Source organism: Podarcis erhardii (genome assembly GCF_964252035.2).
Source record: "Podarcis erhardii genome assembly, chromosome: 14".
NCBI classification, from domain to species: domain Eukaryota; kingdom Metazoa; phylum Chordata; class Lepidosauria; order Squamata; family Lacertidae; genus Podarcis; species Podarcis erhardii.
The window spans coordinates 7,467,147-7,486,284 of NC_138503.1; the positions used below are offsets into that span (position 1 = coordinate 7,467,147).

The 19,138-nt window shown below is 45.3% G+C and overlaps 1 pseudogene across 1 annotated transcript; it reads left to right on the forward strand.

Moving 5' to 3' along the window:
• Positions 1 to 3,027: 3,027 nt before the first annotated feature.
• On the forward strand, positions 3,028 to 9,319 carry LOC309328910 (large ribosomal subunit protein eL39 pseudogene; annotated as a pseudogene). The gene is made up of 3 exons (XR_014161601.1): positions 3,028 to 3,163; positions 4,274 to 4,466; positions 8,936 to 9,319. The product of XR_014161601.1 is annotated as a large ribosomal subunit protein eL39 pseudogene (transcript).
• The last annotated feature ends 9,819 nt before the right edge of the window (positions 9,320 to 19,138 follow it).

Below are 19,138 nucleotides of genomic sequence, written 5' to 3' on the forward strand. Positions count from 1 at the left end.
GAAAGACAATAAGGGCTCTGCAGACAAGACTGGGTGTGTTTTGGCCTGATCTCTGCATTTGCAAGACATGATTGAGATTAAATACAAAATACACATAATTCAACAAAGATGAGTATGGTCCTGTGTTTGTGTGGATGTGAAAGGTGGGAACTGGAGTCAACAATGGAACAATAGAAATCAAGAGGTGGTGGGCTCTCCCTCACCAGAGGATGCTCTGGGACAAGGTTTCTTTCCAGCAGGGGGTTGGACCAGGTTGGTGGCATGCTGTGAATCCCTAAAAGCTCAGTCACTTCCACTTGAAACCCAAAGGGCACAGGCACATCCATGTGTGGATGTGATCCTGGTCTTTGTGTGGCAGTGACTAGAGCATCGTGTGCAACGAACATTCAATGGGGCCAGATTCCTCCATGTCTCTGGTTCAATCTTTTGAGTTATGGGATGAGAACAAAAGCAACTGTTTTTCTGGCTTGTAAATATGTGACAAGTGGCAGTGTAGGAGCTCTTGATTCCCATTACAGTGATGAGGAAACGGCTTCATAGTCAAGACTAACTTTGCTCTAAAAAGGTAAAGGTCAAGGACCCCTGACAGTTAAGTCCAGTTGTGATCGACTCTGGGGTTGTGGCGCTCATCTTACTTTACAGGCCGAGGGAGCCGGCGTTTATCTGCTCTGCAGACAGTTTTCCCAGGGCATGTGGCCAGCATGACTAAGCCACTTCTGGCGAAACCAGAGCAGCACATAGAAATGCCGTTTACCTTCCTGCTGGAGTGGTACCTATTTATCTACTTGCACTTTTTGGGGTGCTTTCAAACTGCTAGATTGACAGGAGTTGGGACTGAGCAACGGGAGCTCACCCCGTCGTGGGGATTCGAACCGCCGACCTTCTGATCGGCAAGCCCAAGAGGCTCAGTTCAAACACCTTAAAATTCAGCAGCAAAGCCCACTCTGAGAGGTGTGCTTTGAACTGCCTTGTCAGCTTGCCAAGGCACTTATCCTGTCACTGCCCTTTGGATTTGAACACAGAGCTCAAAATGGGAGCCAAACAACATTTAGTCGATGAGCGAACTTCAGCACCATGGATTGGAAGCAAGCACTAGCTGGGCTTGTGTGTCTCGTTCTGTCTCCCACCACACCACAAAAAACCTACTAATGTGGGGTGGGGGACAGGAGTTCAATCTATGTCCCCCAAGCCTACTCTACTGCAATGGATTTCTAAGGAATTCATTAAGTGGAACTTGCTTTTAAGGAAATGTACGTTGAGGTCTAAAATATTTTAAAGCAGGGGAAAGTGCTCAATATAATTTTCAGGTAGGTCTGTTATGTTTTAAATTTGGAGGAAGGTGACAGAAAACACATGAAGCAGAGTGACGTGGGCACTTGAAAGGGAAGCAAGATGATGCCCATTTAATTTATTATTCCTGTATTTTTGCTTTCGGGCATGGCGGGGAGAAGCCCTCAGGGAAAATTCTGCCTCTGGTGCACAAATACCTTGACCAGCCCTGAGTATGATGAAGCAAACCTTGACTTGGAATTGAGGGGGGCATTTTCTGCTCAGCCTCTCATGCCTTGCAACGTCTTTCTCCTCCAGCCCTGAGACCACATCCCTTTTGGTCAGCAGGAAATCAAAGAGAACTGCTAAGAGTCCATCCATCGGGAAGTTAATAGCCGCTTTAACCTTCATTTGGCTGTGGGGGATTAGCTAGCAGCATGGATAAATGGCAGGGACAGGTTTCTTCCAGTTGGCCAATGTTGTCCCCTGCTCAGGGCAAAGAGGGAGTTACAGCTTCCCTCCAGGTTTAAGCATTTCTGCCTCTCTTTACCTGCTCCACAGTTACCTCACCACCCTATGGAACACTGTGGAGCAGGCCCCATTCACAGGGCAAGGGATTCTTCCCAGCTCAGCCCCATCTGCAGCTTCCCCAGTGATGGTTTTTCCTCAGGCTCAAATCCATTTCTTGCTGCTTCACTTGGCTGATCAATGGGCGCCGTTCAGTGGTAATATTGACTTAGAAAACTAGCTTGGAATGTCAGATGAAGTTCAAACTGCTCCAGTCAACAGGAGGGCAGCAATCATCAGGGCCACTTTAGAGCATCACAAAATTGCTAGGGTGTTTTTTTTTTTAAATAGAGGCCTCTTGGAGCTGTATGTGAAGCGACTTCACCTCTTTTCTTGTGTACCAAATAACATTGTGTTTGTCTCATTTAAGGCAGTACAACCTCATGCAAGCAGGTATTCCTGTAAAAATACTCAGATTTCCACACGTTGAAGTGCTGCTGAGCCAGAAGCACAGAGGGGGGTTCAGCCATTGATTAGTCTGCCCATTTCTTGAGACCGGAAGTAGTCTTGAGTTCTGCATCAATCTGTTTTTTTAAAGGTCTCATGAAAATTCATGTGTGTGTGCATTCCTTTTAATACATGTGATTTTGTATGCAATTTCCCTTAATGTGAAGAATTTATGTAGTCAGCACCACTTTTGCACACAGTTTCCACTAATATATGTCCTTTTGCACACAGCTTTTGGTTGGAGAACTGTATCACAAAGTTTGGAGGAGTTTGCATTTCAAAGGATTGCTCCCCATTGTTTGTGTCTGCAAATCAGTCAGGGCTTCCCACGCCCAGACTCATCTGTTTTTTTTCTAGACCACCATATTGCATCATGTAAACCAGTGTTTCTCAAACTTGGGTCTCTAGCTGTTGTTGGAATGAACTCCCATTATCTTAGCTAGCAGGACCAGACCAGTGAAGAGATCCCAGGCGCACCAATTCTAGGGGGCAAAGGTGTTTTCTGCCCTCCCAAGATTTGTTTGAAGGAGGCCTAGGGCCACCCCCCATATTGAGGGGGCCCGGCATAACATCGTGGAAGGCTTCTCCTGCCTGCATGGTGTCAGGAGATGCCATAGGAACTGGTGTGCATGGTGTGAGGTCACACCAGCCTTGAGAGATGCTGTGGGGACCGACACAGCCAAGCGGAATGCTTCACTAGCCTATGCGGCATTGGGAAACATGTGTGACATCACACAATGCACACATGACATCACACACACACACACACGTGATGTGGGCGGGCCAGCCTCCCCAAATATTGGGGGGCAACCCGGTGTCACTGGCACATCTTGAAAGGCACTCAATATCTCCTTTCCCAAATAAGGGAATGCTTTAAAAGGTAATGTGAACTTGTAACATAGACGCTGTGGGTGGGGATGAGAGGGCAGGATGTGGAAGGTCCCTGTGCAGCAACAGGATCCCCAACCTCTGCATAACTGCTGGTGCTGGTGGCACTCTCTTTCTGCCACCAGATGTTTGCCTCTTTCACCTGCTGTAGTCAGAATATAGAGATCAGCAGTGGGTTGCCCACTGTCCTCTGCAAATGTTGTAGGCGGTGGGCAGATGGCTGCATGGCTGCTGAATGGACTGTGAGCTGAGGGGGAATAGGGGAATTTCAATTGCAGAAGTACAGTGCTGGTAACTGGATATGTGAATCTGCCCACAGTCAGCCAAGTCTTGCAGAGTGGTTGGGTCACAGACCCCTGACAGTTAAGTCCAGTCGTGAACGACTCTGGGGTTGCAGCGCTCATCTCACTTTACTGGCTGAGGGAGCCAACGTTTGTCCACAGACAGTTTTTCCAGGTCATGTGGCCAGCATGACTAAGCCGCTTCTGGTGAAACCAGAGCAGTGCACCGAAACTCCGTTTACCTTCCTGCCGCAGCAGTACCTATTTATCTACTTGCACTTGAAGTGCTTTCGAACTGCTAGGTTGGCAGGAGCAGGGACTAAGCAACAGGAGCTCACCCCTTTGCGGGGATTCAAACCACTGACCTTCCGACTGGCAAGCCCAAGGCTCAGTGGTTTACACCACAGCGCCACCCCATGGTCCGTGTTACTGGACTCCAAACAATGGAAGTGAATCCTATGCCATCCACAGTTTCAGAAAGTTCTGCTTGCAGTTTGTGTCCAGGTCTCTACATGAGTGTAGTTAACTCACTTCCATGAGCGGAGAATGTGGTCATTGGGCTCTTTCTATCATCACAAATTGCAGGAGGCCAAGATGCAGAAAACAGACAAAATTCTTAAAACACATCACACACCTGTCAGTGGTAAAATGTGAGAGAATTGTCATTGTCTGCAAACTTTCAGAGAAAGGACCAGTAAATGAAAGTGTCCTCATGACAGAAGCTGTTTCTGAGATCCAGAGTGGAATCAGCAGCTCTAAGGAGTAAACAAACACCCTCATATCGTTGTCAAGAGGCAGCTCTCCTCTCTCTTTGCTTCCAGGTCTAAAGTTTTGGATGCACATTGTGCTCTCATGTGGAAACCTGGAATGTGACATTGTGTGGCAGGCCAAGCGAAGGAAGGTGAACACACAGGCGAAGGGCACCACTCAGGCACTCTGCAGGGTCGGCTGGAGTGGAGGAGGAGACTGCCGCAGGGCAAATGGCAGCCAGCCAGCCTTCTGGAGCCAGGCCAAGTAAGCTGGAGGAGAACTCTGCCAAGGGAGGACCTTCCCTTCAAAGCACAGGGGGCTCCAGGGGAGAAAGGAGGGGAAGGAAGGAAGGAGGGGTACTGCTAAGACTATAGCCCAGAAAGCCAGGTCTGTGAAAGTCAATAAGGGGTGTGGACCAGGGCTTGCCCGGGAAAAGGGATGCACAGGCTCAAACTTGACTCTAAACTAAAGGCAAAGGTACCCCTGACCATTAGGTCCAGTTGCAGATGACTCTGGGGTTGCAGCACTCATCTTGCTCCATAGGCCAAGGAGCCAGTGTTTGTCCGCAGACAGCTTCCAGGTCATGTGGCCAGCATAACTAAGCCACTTCTGGTGAACTAGAGCAGTGCACAGAAACGCTGTTTACCTTCCCACCAGAGTGGTACCTATTTCTCTACTTGCACTTGATGTGCTTTTGAACTGCTAGGTCATGGGTAGGCAAACTAAAGCCGGGGGCCAGATCTGGCCCAATCGCCTTCTAAATCCAGCCCGCGGATGGTCCAGGAATCAGCATGTTTTTACATGAGTAGAATGTGTCCTTTTATTTAAAATGCATTTCTGGGTTATTTGTGGGGCATAGGAATTCATTCATTATTATTTTTTCAAAATATAGTCCTGCCCCCCACAAGGTCTGAGGGACAGTGGACTGGCCCCCTGCTGAAAAAGTTTGTTGACCCCTGTGCTAGGTGGGCAGGAGCTGGGACCGAACAATGGGAACTCACCCTGTCGCGGGGATTCGAACTGCCAACCTTCCAATCAGCAAGCCCTAGGCTTAGTGGTTTAGAACACAGCGCCACCCGCATCCCAACTCTAAACTAGGCAAGAGTAAAACAAAGGACATGAACAAACACCTTTGCACTTCTTGGGTTCTGCCATGGTGGCGCTTGCTCTCAGGTAAATGCACCCTGACTGCCTTGTAGCAACTTTACAACCTGATGCTTCCTAATGTTTTTTGGGATTGAGTCTTCCTGGTGAATGTAGGTAAATGTGCATGCAGGATCATGTGGGTTTAACCATTGAAGTACCCCACCCAAACAGAGGAAGCATATATGCATATAATTCCTTCAGGAAACACCAAGCAGACGTTATGGATTCCATTCTGTGTTGCTGCAAATGCATCTGAGGAGACCCTTTCAAAGCTCATTGCGAAAGATGCAACCCAGCACAGACACAAACTCCTTGCTTCTCTTCTAAGCAGGACTCCTCCAGAAGGCATGGCAATCTGCGTGGTTCCTCTCTTCATAACTGTTACGCCCAATCCTGGCCATAAATGCATCACAATGCCCTTGTGGCCCCAGTCCATCCCCTTCTGCTTGATCCTGCTCCAAGAACAGTGATGGAGAGGCACCAGTACACTGGCAACCTCTCCCTTGGACCTCGTCTTGCCCACCCCGCCAATGTGGTTGCAATGGCTCCTGTGTTGGGCCACAGAAGAAGGTGTTCTGGGAGATGGGCTGGAAGTGGATGGACTGGAGGTGAAGGTACCTGTGATCAAGCAGTTAATTTGTTTCCCTGTCTTATCTGCTCATGACGAGGCATTAAGGAAGGTTTCCTTAATATATCTTAACTCCATTGTTGGCAAGTTAAGCTCGAGAGGCCGTGTGTGAGAGCTGGGAATTCCACTGATGTAGTCAGGATGTAATGTGCCCTGTACTCCCATCTTCTGCTCTATCTTTACAGCAGATATTTAAGCCTAAAAAGGCTGACACATTTCTAAATAATCCCCCAGGAAACAGTTTAGTGTGGGGCCATTATCTTGATAGTTCATAATTAGGTTCAATAAGAAAGCTTGTTTTGCCAACCCAGGTCAGATCCCCACTGTGTCCGCCTGTGCCTGTGCTCAGTGACCTTGTTCCAAGAGTGTATTGTTAGAAAATCCATTATTATCATCACACACACTTTGGAGAAGTGGCTGTTTTGCGAATTGATGGTGTGATGTTGCCACTTTGGATAAAAGAATCCATGAATTATTGACTTAATGAGTTAATGTTGCTTCAGTCTCCAATGAGACCTTTATAGGCTGGGTGCTATTTAACGGGAGACATCTGAGGCAAATACAGAGAGAGAGGGAGAGAGTATGTCCTCTGCAGGGCATGGAGGACTTCCTTAGAGCAGGTTTCTATCTTCTTGGACAATTCTGGGATTAAAACACTTGCAAGGCAACCAGATGCCCAACTACATTCCTTTTGTTTAATGCACAATCACAGCTTGCGTCTTACTCATTTATCATGGAATGCTGGGGCAGGAGGGTTTCTGCCCCGTAGGAATATCACTGATAACAGATATAATATGAAAATCATTGAGACCATGTAGGGCTATCAACTCCTGTGGTTTGGATGGTGAAAATGTGAGCATGTAAAATACAATTTGGGTGAACTACAAACTCCCATCCATCTAGACCAATCTACCAAACATAAAGCTCCCACGTAGAGATCCTCTTGCAAAGGAGCAAAATGAAGTTTCCAGCCAGCAGAGGTTCCTCACAGCAATTCCATAGTTCCAGAAAAATGTGAAATTCTGGCTCCGAATAGGTCATCACACAGAAGGCTCACAAGCCTTCCATGTAAGAACAACTTACCAGCTGAAGTCTGTCTTATCCAGCATCATATTCTCAAAGCCTCTGAGAAGGCCACATGCATCTTCTCCAAATGGGCCTCTGAGCACCTGTATGCCCTTTACCAAACCTTTGCCTCCCCTGTCATCTAAAAGTCCAGTGACCTCCCTAGCCAGTCTCTTGTTACTAAGGCCTCTGAAGAGCTTCTTGTTGGTCTTCATGTTTCTAGCACGGTGCTTCTCCAGTTACCTATTTGCCAATGTTTGTGTTCCTTTTTGGTTTCTTCATCCACACATTGTTTTAAAGGAAGGCATCCTCTTGGCCCTGGTGGTACTTTTCTTGATCTGTGGCAAACATTTCAGCGGAGCTTCTAATCTTGTGGTTTTGAACAGCTCCCAAGCATTATGGAGTGCTTTGACTCTTTTGACTTTTCCTTTCAACTTTCTTTTCTATCTCCCCCCCCCCCAACCTTTCTTTCAACTTCCTGGTGCAGTCCATGATCCCAGTGAGAACAACGAAGGAGCTGCTTCAACAACTTCAGTTCCTGTGGGGCTCTTCTTGTTGCATTTGCTTCAATGACTGAGCTGAGCTCTCCTTAGGAAAACTGTACTGGAAGTGTGACAAATGAAAGGAACCCTTTCTTGCATCTTTGCTTCATTCTTCTCTCTTTTTCCTTCCTAGAAAAACATGAATACTGCTGTTGATACACTCTCTGTTGAGGCATCCAGTGCCCTGTTCTCTGCAGTCAGTGGCAGTTAATGATGCCTGAGAACACGAACAAGATTTTAAAGTATATTTTTAAAAATATTGTAAAATTAATGAATGTTAGAAATATTCTGGAGTGAATTTACATGGTCTTAGCAGAAAGGTTGTAAAGAATTAAGTTAAAATGGATTGTTAATGGGTTAAAGTGAAAAATTCAAGGTTAAATTGCGTTAAGATAAATTATGGAACAAAATCTGAGAAAGAGGGAAAGGACTTGCTGAAACAATTATGAATTAGAATACAAAAAGGGAGGCGTGAGGAAGTCAAGGAAATAAATAAATGAAAGATAAAGATATGAAAATACTGGATGTTAGTGTTTTTTAAATGTTATTGTTAGTTGTATTGTTTTTCTTTTTTCTTTTTAGTATTGTATTTTCTTTTAGTTTTGAAGTATTGTAATTTTTTTCTTATTATTATTGTCTGTTTTTCTTTTATTTGTAATTGTTAAACCTTAATAAATATCTTTTTTTAAAAAAAAAGAGAACACGAACAAGACGCCCCTGTTTTTATTAAGCTTTTAATAGGTTTTATTTGATTGTTGTATTTTTATATGACTGTGTATTGATGGTGAGGATTTTATGTCAACCGCTTAGATATTTCTTTTCATATTAAGCCATTTATAATTTTTATACATCAGTAATAAAGCCCATCTTTGAATCTACTCCTGCCAGTCCCACAATCTTTCACTGTCTTCGGAATTCCTTTAGACACACATTTTAGCGTCCTGCTAATGTCACATTAGCAGATTGCAATCACAGTTGTTAAATTGAATACAAATGAATTAATAATGATTATCTAATTATTTGAAAGTGTCATCCTACTTTAGGAGCCATTTCACAATGTTCCCAGGGGTTAATGACGCCACCCGCTTCCTGTTGTAAATCATACAGCAAAAGTGAGGGGGATGAAGGGGTGTGAGAAAGGAAGGCACTAATCTGACGGGCTTCACACCCTCCTTGGAAACCATGCAGGAGTGATGGGCCCGCTGCTCTGTGTCTGCTTGCCGAAAGTCTTCACCACAAAGTCCCTTTGTCCTCCCTCTCTCTGTTTATTGTTTTTACCTTGGCATTTTATTAGAGCAATTTTAAAGTTCAAAGGAAAAACAAAATGTCAATCAAAACTATTAAAAAAACAGCTCTTTTTGTTTGTTGCCATTGTGGTGAGCGGTTGGTGGAGCTCAAGTATGTCTTCCCACAAGACGTTCAAGATCAAGCGGTTTCTTGCTAAGAAGCAGAAGCAGAAGTGGCCCATCCCGCAATGAATCCGCATGAAAACTGGCAATAAAATAAGCTACAACTCCAAAAGGAGACACTGGAGAAGGACCAAGCTCAGACTGTAAAGAGAAGCAGCTCCAATCTTACCGGCACAACCCTGTATCTTGCATCAAACTCTCGAGCGCCAGAATGGTCTCTTGCTACCAGTCTGCCAGATTATCAGGGCTGGAATCCTGTCTTGTGCTGTGCAGTCTCCCCCCTTTGTAGAAATATTTATTACAAATATTAATGAATAAAAAACTGAATGATGGGGGGGGGCTATTAAAAAAAACAGCAAAAGACAGCCAGTCTTCAGGGGGGATGTCAAAAACCAACTAATTAATTAGCTAATTAACTATTAGCTTGGCTAAAATGACTTTTGCCAACTGTTGAAAAGGGTAGCCTGGCAAGTTGTCACTGCCAGGGGGTCTTTGTATCCTTTCACTGTCTCCCAAATAGTGGGGTCTGACCAAGGCAGAATACAGCAGGACTATTACTTCTATACTTCTGTTGATGCAGCAAACTCAAGAGATAGTGTCCATCCTTAGAAATAGCTAATTGGTTGATTAATTGCTGTTTTCAGCCCTTCCCACCTGGTAGGGTTGAGGTAGGAAACCAAAACACAAGCAGCATGAGAGAGGTTATGGAACTGGGATTTAAAGTTTACAGCATGCTGTACTTTGAAAGAAAATGATATTAAAATGATGTATCGCTGGTGTTTAACCCCTAGCAAATTAGCTAAGGGTTAAACCACAGAGCCTAGGACTTGCTGATCAGAAGATTGGTGGTTCGAATCCCCGCGACGGGGTGAGCTCCCGTTGCTTGGTCCCTGCTCCTGCCAACCTAGCAGTTCGAAAGCATGTCAAGTGCAAATAGATAAATAGGTACCGCTCCGTCGGGAAGGTAAACGGCGTTTCCGTGTGCTGCTCTGGTTCGCCAGAAGCAGCTTAGTCATGCTGGCCACATGACCTGGAAGCTGTACGCCGGCTCCCTCGGCCAATAAAGCGAGATGAGCGCTGCAACCCCAGAGTCGGTCATGACTGGACCTAATGGTCAGGGGTCCCTTTACCTTTAAATTAACTAAAATGTATAAAGCAAGGTCAAATACGTGCTGGAAATGTAAGGGAAAGGAGGGCACCTTCTACCACATGTGGTGGAGCTGTAAAATAGTAAAAGAATTTTGGAGGGGTGATATATAATGAATTGAAAAAAAATGTTTAAAATAATCTTTTCTTTAAAAAACCAGAAGCTTTTCTTCTAGGATATTGGTGGATACTGGCATGGTGGTGGAGCCCCTCCCACACATCCCCAGCAGGTGGGCCTGCCACTTTCTGCACCAAACTTAGTCCAAGGGCACCTGTCACCAAAAACCATAGGGACATTTAAGAAGATCAGCAGGGATTCATAGAAATAGAATATCCATATAGTTTGAATTTAAAATGGCTGTTTCCTATGCCCCATTAAACTATGAACTGCATTCAACTGAAAGACACAGGATAAATGAGATGCAAAATGGCCTTCTCAGACCACTTGAAAAAGCATCCTGGGTCCCTTACTGCTGCAGGCAAGACCACCTATGGAAGGATGGAGCTGCACATGGAAGCAGCTCAGTTTGCTGATGGAGATGATGGAGATGTCAAAAGGCAACCTGCAGCCAGAATGACAGTGTGATTAACTGAAATGAGGCTGAAGTCACAAGCAGCTCAGGCCACTGGGAAATTAAGGCACCAATTCGAACCATCAAGATCAGCAATGATATTCTGGCATATCCTAGCAACAGCAGCAACATTAACCTTGCCATCCTAGACAGAGAACTAATTTCACAGCAGCAGCAGCAGCAGCAGCAGCAGCAGCAGCATTTCAGCATCTTTTAATCCCAGAACTTTTTGAATGAATGCTGATATTCTCCAAATGGACCAGCTTCAGTCCTTTTCTTTAGGAGCAAATGGAGTGAATAATAGTGGTTTCCTCCCAAACTGTTCCTGCAGGAAAAGAGCGGTTGTACTGGTCAAGGAATCCACATCCAGGAGAGAAGGTTCATGGTGCAGGAGCCACACAATTGCGGGGGGAGACTTTGGGCATCCTTCCCTCCCTGAATGAGGTATTAAAAAAAGACAGGAAGCAACTATGTGGGTGGCCATTGTTTGCATCCCAGATAAATCCATAAGTGCTAATGAGGTGTATCCCCCAGCAAGGGAGTCGCTTCCTGTTGTGCAGCTGGAAGTATTTCTGTGCTCTCCAGTAAGTGATCTGAGGATTTCTCCCTTTTCCAGTGTGATTCAACCACCACACAATTCAGCTCCATTAAGGCAAAGTCAGCTTGGTGGAGAGGAGTGGCTACTTGGGGGCAGGGGTGAGCGGTACTATGCCTCTACTCCAATGAGTCACTAAGATGAAGCCCCCAACCCCATGTCAACCAACTCTTTCACAATTAAGTTTGTACCCTACACTGAACACCCCAAATCCTGAAGAAACAGAGTTGCAGCTGAACTATTAAAGACTGTGATCAGCATGTTGTGGGGTGGCTGCATCTGATGCTGAACTATATTGCTGCTACAAATTTCTGCTGCTGCCTGCCTGGTTCTGCCTGAAAGGCTCCTCCCAGTCCTGTGGGCATTAGATGGGCACCTGGTTGTCCCCAGAGACTTGGAGGTCTTGTTCTGACCCATCGCAGCCCATGAGACAAGGTGGGCATTGTAGTTGCAGCACCACGGACAGCTCCACGAGAGAAGGTGGGCATTGCAGTTGTAGCACCATGGACAGCTCCAGGTGAGCCACAGAGGAGTTTGTCTGGGGTTGGGGTCTTTGTGTTGTTTTGTTTCATAAATCAGAATCATAGAATTGTCGAGTTGGAAGGGACCACGAGGAGCATCTAGTCCAACCCCCTGCAATGCAGGAATCTTTTGCCCAACGTGGGCCTTGAACCCATGATCCTGAGATTAAGAGTCTCATGCTCCACCAACTGAGTTTGAAGCTGAATCACTAGAAGTTAGGATTATGCACATAGCTGTCAACTTTCAGATTTGAAAATAAGGGATCAGCAGCCTTGAAAATAAGGGATCAGCAGCCTCACCTGTCCCGGGGACAGTCTAGGGGATATCAAACAATCTGGGATAGCAGTGGTAAGCAGCAGGAAACAGCGCTGGAATAAGGGAATTTCCCACCAAAAAAGGGAAGGTGGACAGCTATTATTATGCATCCTGGTCCCTGTTTTGACCTGAGAAGCTTCATGGTGCCTTCCTCTGATTTTGGTCAAATGTCTCCTCTCCCCTTAGACTAGTGGAGCTTTTAAAAAGAAAAAGTTGTGAAATTGGTGTCAGCTTTTAACAGCAGAATGTGTATTCATGAAATTATTTATACACCATATTTTGGGACATAGCCCACTCAGCTGTTGTCCAAGTGATGCAATCAGATGAGGTTTATTAATACCAGAACAACAAGAAATGTTTCCAAGTACTTTGGTAATAATGGGGTTGGGGGGGGGGGAGGCCTGAATGTGCCTGCTGTGCAGAAGAGCAAAAGCTGTGATTGATCTCAATGTAAACAGGGTGATTTTTCTTTCTCCAACATGACATGGAGCCCAACTGTGTGTGATGGATTCTGTCGCTGCCCCTTCCCGACCATCATTCTCGCTTTTAATCTACTCAGTGCTCTTGTTGGGCTTTTGCCTGCTCCCATTTCATTTCACCCCCTCTCCAAACAGGATGCATGTTCAACAGCAGTAGATAGTTTCCTTTAAGAATTCAGGAAAATATGTGGTGCTCCAGGGGGCAGGGGAATAAAAGCTACCGGCAAGAAAGTTTGATTTGACTTCAAATGAAAGTGATGATCTGTTGTAAGCGCTTTCGATCCCTAGAATCTCATATGGTTTCACTCCTCCTCCTAATATGCTAGTCCTTTTTGCAGGAAGCAATCCAGATTTCCTGAACCTTGTCAGAGTAGAGATAAAGTGGCTTTTACAGGCCATCTCTTGCACAGGGTTTCCTGAGCACCTCTCCTTGGGAAATGGGTGCCCAAAGCTTTCTTAGATAGAGTGCTGTGAAGGTCAATATCTGATAGATTCCTGACTGCTCTGGGGGAGTTTTCAGTGGACAGAGCAGGTAATCTTGTTGAGGCTCTTGTCTCGCTGTGGAATGGCAAAATTCTTAGGGCATCAGCATGATCATTCCTGAGGCTCCGCTCCAGTCCTGCAAAGGCCTCATTGCTCCTTAGTATTCTGAGAAGCTGCAGTTGATGAAACAGACTTGGGGGGGGGAGAGACTGGTGGAAAGCACCATTAAAGATAAAATTATCAAACCTAGGAAAGGATCAGAGTTGCTGAAGAAGAATCAATATGGCTTCTGCAAAGGTATGCTCTGTCTGCCTAACGTTTGAGAGTTCTTTGAGAGTTCCAATAAGCATATGGGTAGGGGTGATCCAGTTGATAATGTGTACTTAGTCTCTTGAAAAGCTTTTGACAAAGTAGCTCACCTACTTAGTAAGCTAAGCAGTCATGGAATAAGAGGGAAAGTCCTCCTATGGAACAGTTACTGGTTAAAGAGCAGAAATTAGAAATAAATAAACAATCAAGGGATGTAGAAAGTGAAGTCCACCAAGGATCAGTATTGGGACCCGTGCTTTTTAAGTTCTTCATAAATAATCTAGAATTAGAAAGGAGCAATGAGGCTGCCAGGGTTGCTGGTGATTCCAAATGGTTTAAGGTGGTTAAATTACAAAAGGAACTCTCCAAACTGGATGAGTGGTGATATAATCACAAATACAGTTCAGGACTTATCTACACTTAACTTTCCTCTGCTCTTTCCAGGCATGGTCCACAATTTGAAGGTCTGTGTCCTGAATTGATGTTTGCTCCAACTGAACACCAAAGATCAGGTTTTTGTGGGGAAAGCTCCAGGGCAAAAAAGAAGAACTGCTCAGACAAGGAGCTTCAAAGTGCAGACCTGTGTCTGGAAAGAGTGGGGCAAAAGCTAAATATGGATAAGTGCTCAGTGTAAACAAGTTTAATGTTATGCATGTTGGGGCAAAAATTCTTAATTTCACATATAGTCTCATGAGGGCTGGTTAGGCACTGACTGCCCAGGAATGAAACTGTGGGATTGCAATAGAAATGTCAACCCAGTGTGCAGCAGCTACAAAAAAGATAGGTTCCATGCTGGGGAGATTGTGTGTGTGTGTGTGATGACACAAGAACTGAAGTTCTAGTGAAGCTGACTTTTGAAAGATTCAGGAAAGACGAATGAAAGTACATATTTACACAGTGCCTAGCTTGACTATTGAATTTGCTACCGCAATATGTGACTTTGACCACCAACCTACAATGAAATCTTAACATGTCTACTTACTTCTAGGTATGTAGCTACAGTGGTACCTCGGTTTAAGAACAGTCTTGTTTACGAACTATTCGGTTTATGAACTCTGCAAAACCGGAAATAGTGTCCTGGTTTGTGAACTTTACCTCAGTCTAATGGTGGAAGAGCACCAGTGGTGGGAGGCCTCATTAGGGAAAGCGTGCCTCGGTTTAAGAATGGTTTCGGTTTAAGAACGGATTTCCGGAATGGATTAAGTTTGTAAACTGAGGTACCACTGTATAGGGTTGCAGCCTTAGATGACTTTAAAGGGGGGTTAGATAGAGTTATGGCAAATAAGGCCATCATTGGCTAGGAGTCACTATGATGTTGCTCTACCTCCAGGACCAGGACCAGCAACAACCCTCTGAAGACCAGATGCTGGGGAGCAACAGCAAGAAAGGGCTGTCACCTGCATGACCTACCTCTGGGTTTCCTAGAACGGGCTTCTGGTAGGCCATGGTGAGGAATGGGGCTGCTGAATTAGATGGGCCCCCTTTGGTGAGATCCAGCTGCTGGAAGAAGAGTTTGGATTTGATATCCCACTTTATCACTACCCTAAGGAGTCTGTCTCAAAGCAGCTAACAATCTCCTTTTCCCTTCCTCCCCCACAACAAACACTCTGTGAGGTGAATGAGGCTGAGAGACTTCAGAGAAGTATGACTAGCCCAAGGTCACCCAGCAGCTGCATGTGGAGGAGCGGGGAATCAAACCCGGGTCACCAGATTATGAGTCCGCTGCTCTTAACCACTACACCACACTGGACTCTTCTTCTAGCCCAATCCAGGAGTACAGCAGAGAACAACATCCAAATTTGGAGCTGGAGGGCTGCTGTTGCAAACACAAGGACAGCCAGGCCACATTTCAGGCTACAAGACCCCTTTGCCCTCCCACATTTCATCACAGAAGGCAAAAAAACCAAGGCAAAGCCTTCTCCATTGTGATTATCTGCTTCTCTGTCCCACTGATTTATTTGGTGTCAACCAGCAGAGAGCTTTTTATATAATGAAACACTGCCTGCATGCCATCTGTCATCCATCACCCAAAGTGGCATGCCATTTAAAAGGTTTTTGTCGGGGGGGGGGGGTGGATGGACAGACAGACCGAGGAGTGGGTGCACCTCCTACTAATCGCCTGATTTCAGGAACTGGGCTGGGCAGAGACCCTGAAATGCACACATGGAATGTGGTTGCTGCAACCATGGGCCAGTGTGGTCATGGTGCTCAGTCTTACTATCCCATGGCAGGATTATTCTGCTCACAGCGGTTGCAGCCTGATAATTATTATTGATTCACTCTCAGGCTGTCAATCTGGGAACAGCTCTAAAGTAGTCCATGATGGACAGAGAGAGAATTGGACAGCCACCATCCAACGAAGAAACTTCATCTTGAAAATGAACTTAGATGAGATGGTGCAGGTAGATAAGGGTAATTGATTATTGTTTTAGAGTGGAAGAAGGAGATATTTTTAAAGAACTATCTCTTTGGTATCCACCCTAAGAAATCTGCACTCCTCATAAGACTGTGCGCAAATGTCATACACTTTTAAAATTCTGTGTAAATGGTTTACTAAGGCTTATTTTATCACAGAAATGCAGTTAAGATTCCCTGGTTTGCAGAACGCACAAGGCAGTTTCCTCCTGGGAGTGATACAAGCTGTTCCAAGCTACATGACTTAGTGCCACAGAGAGACTAGCTAGTACCCTGCACTGTTAGGGACAGTGAGGGGTCAAAGTTGCTAACACAAGAGCAACTTCCTCGTCATGCCTATGTTATAAGACAGCAGTTCCCAAACCACCCAGGGGGCCCATGGCACCATTCACATAACGAAAACTACCATGGAGATATCAAAAACTTCAAAAGTAGGGTTCCGTGTGTTGACTTCTTTTGGGTGGGGAGAGGGGGTCCACTTAACTTAACTAACTGGGAACCACTGTTATAAGGGATTCTTTGCAAAGTGTTTTAAACCTGATGTTTTGCTGTGTTGCCTAACATTCTCTGCTCCAGCTGCACAAGCCAGATCCCCAGTGCAAGGTGTTGGCCATGGGAAGATGCCTTCCAAAAGAGACACGATGGCAGACACAGACAAATGTGCATTATTTCTAAAAGGCAGAGCACAAATATGTCCATGAATGACTGACTGACTGAATATGAAGCCCAGTGAGTGAACAGGCTAACCTCCTTTGCAGGCTTGTTATTATGAGGATAAAATGGGGCAGCCTCTAGCTCTGCTGTCCTCTGATTGCCTTTTGCCTTGGTGAACCTCTCCATTTGCTAACATCTACAAGGGGAGTTGGGACGCGGGTGGTGCTAGAGCCTAGGGCTTGCCAATCAGAAGGTCAGGAGTTCGAATCCCCACAATGGGGTGAGCTCCCATTGTTCAGTCCCAGCTCCTGCCAACTTAGCAGTTCAAAACCCCATCAAAGTGCAAGTAGATAAATAGGTACCGCTCCGGCGGGAAGATAAACGGTGTTTCTGTGCGCTGCTCTGGTTTGCCAGAAGCGGCTTAGTCATGCTGGCCACATGACGCGGAAGCCAATAAAGCGAGATGAGCACCGCAACCCCAGAGTCGGTCACGACTAGACCTAATAGTCAGGGGTCCCTTTACCTTTTTACAAGGGGAGTTTGGTGAGCTGTGCAATGCCATCTGTGTGGCTCTACATACAGCATTTAAAAACAATATGTGATGGCACTTGTCGTTCATTTCTTTCTAAGTGGAATGCCACATTCAGGTTTCTTTCTCAAGATTGCAAAAAAGCCTTCCCAAGGTTCCATCATCAAGAATGAAAACCCCTTTTCCTTGGGCTCTTGACTCCTTGTAATCATAAAATGCCTCTTGGAATCTTCAATGGGGTGACAATTTACTGAAGATTAATTCTTGTGCAGGAGTCGCTGGGGCTCAAGCCAACACTTTGATTAGCTGCAAATGACGTGTGTTGGTCGAAATGAGTCTCCTCCTATTATCTCAGAGCCCATTCCCAGGGCCAGCACTCCTGCCCCTCCAGATGCAGCTGTTGCTGTATTTGCTTCCCAATTACATTGTGGGTGAACTCAAGAGAACACAAACCAGCGGAGGAGAAATCTGCTCAGTCTCATCACAATTAGGGCTTATGCTCTGGTTCAGGAAAAGGCAGACAGACAGGTCACTCGTATTTGATTTTTGAGCATGTTATTTAGGATTTGGCCACAGACACAAACCATTGCACACAAATCTGTTCATTTGTTTTTTTAGGGAAAGATCTTCCAGCAGTGGTGGTATTGATTTCCCCACTATTATGACTTAAAAACTAATACACACACACACACACTGTACACACATACACAGTGTACACACACACAGAGAGAGAGAGAGAGAGAGAGAGAGAGAGAGAGAGTGTGTACACAGCCTGCAGCACAGAGATCATTTTCTGTTTGGTCTTTTGCCAGGCACGGGCATTCCTGCCCCTTGCAATTATATTGGAGCACAGAGGCTGATGGCTCCCTCAGTCCACCACATGCTACTTTCTCCTCCTGAATTGCACCATGAGGACCTCTTTACTTCCTTGCATTCAGGAGGGGGCAAGATGAAGAAGACAGAGCCAGCACAAGCTCCTTCCCCATTTCTTTATTTAAAAAAAAAAATTAAAAGGAAGGAAAAGGTCCTTCTTGCAATGCTTGATTCGCTTTTGGGATCCTTAACCACAATATGTGATGATGTGTCCCGCAGCTTGCATGGACTTTTCAAAGCACAAGACAAATTCTTCTAGAACAAACAGAGACATCCTTAGGAGCTTGGAAGCTGGGCCTTCCAGCTTATCACTCGCAGTGCTCAGGCAACCAAAAAGCTTTGGAACTCAAGCCACTTTTCAGAAGTTGCTAACAGATTAAGAATAAGGATTTATTTTAGCATCTAGAGATGTCATGAGAGAGTACTGCAGATATTAATAATGTGCAGCTTGAAGCAACTGGATGCATAAAAACTGACTCCTTTTGGAATAAAACATTGTCCAGACCCATAAGTATTGTTCAAAACTTTACTTGCAGAACTTCCTTGGAAACAGAACAAAAACCACAGTGATACATCAAAAATAGTTGCATACAATATTTTGCGCATGTCCAGTGCAGGCTCAGCATCTTATAAGAAAAAAAATTACTTCTTCCAGAAATAAATCTGTGTCTCTTTCCCATTCCATCCTGCCTAAGGCTATGCAGCTCCTGGACAGCCATTATCCCATCCTTTGTTGTCTCTGTGGCATCAGAGAAAGACTGACAACTCCCTTAAGGTTGGTGATTTGCAACTGAATGCCTTACTCATGTGATCTAAGGTTAAACACTCATGTGTCAGAGCAGAGAACATTCTCAGTTAATCATGAACTTGGTTAAAGCTCAGAGAGCTGCCATGAAAAATCCTGAATGTTAGCAATACACATTCAGGCATTCTCCATTTCAGTGTCAGTTAAACAATTATACTTGACAGAGAGGAGGCAGCATAATCATTTGAAAAGGAAGCTAAAGGGAGGGGGGGAGGCAGAGTGGTGGGGAAAGGGGCCACTGTGGGTAAGGCAAGGGAAGTGGGAAGCAGGGAGCCTTTCTTTTTTATATATAGAGATGGATGCAGAAATGACAGGAAGAGAGGCAGGAAGAAGAAGAAGAAGAGTTTGGATTTGATATCCCGCTTTATCACTACCCGAAGGAGTCTCAAAGTGGCTAACATTCTCCTTTCCCTTCCTCCCCCACAACAAACACTCTGTGAGGTGAGTGG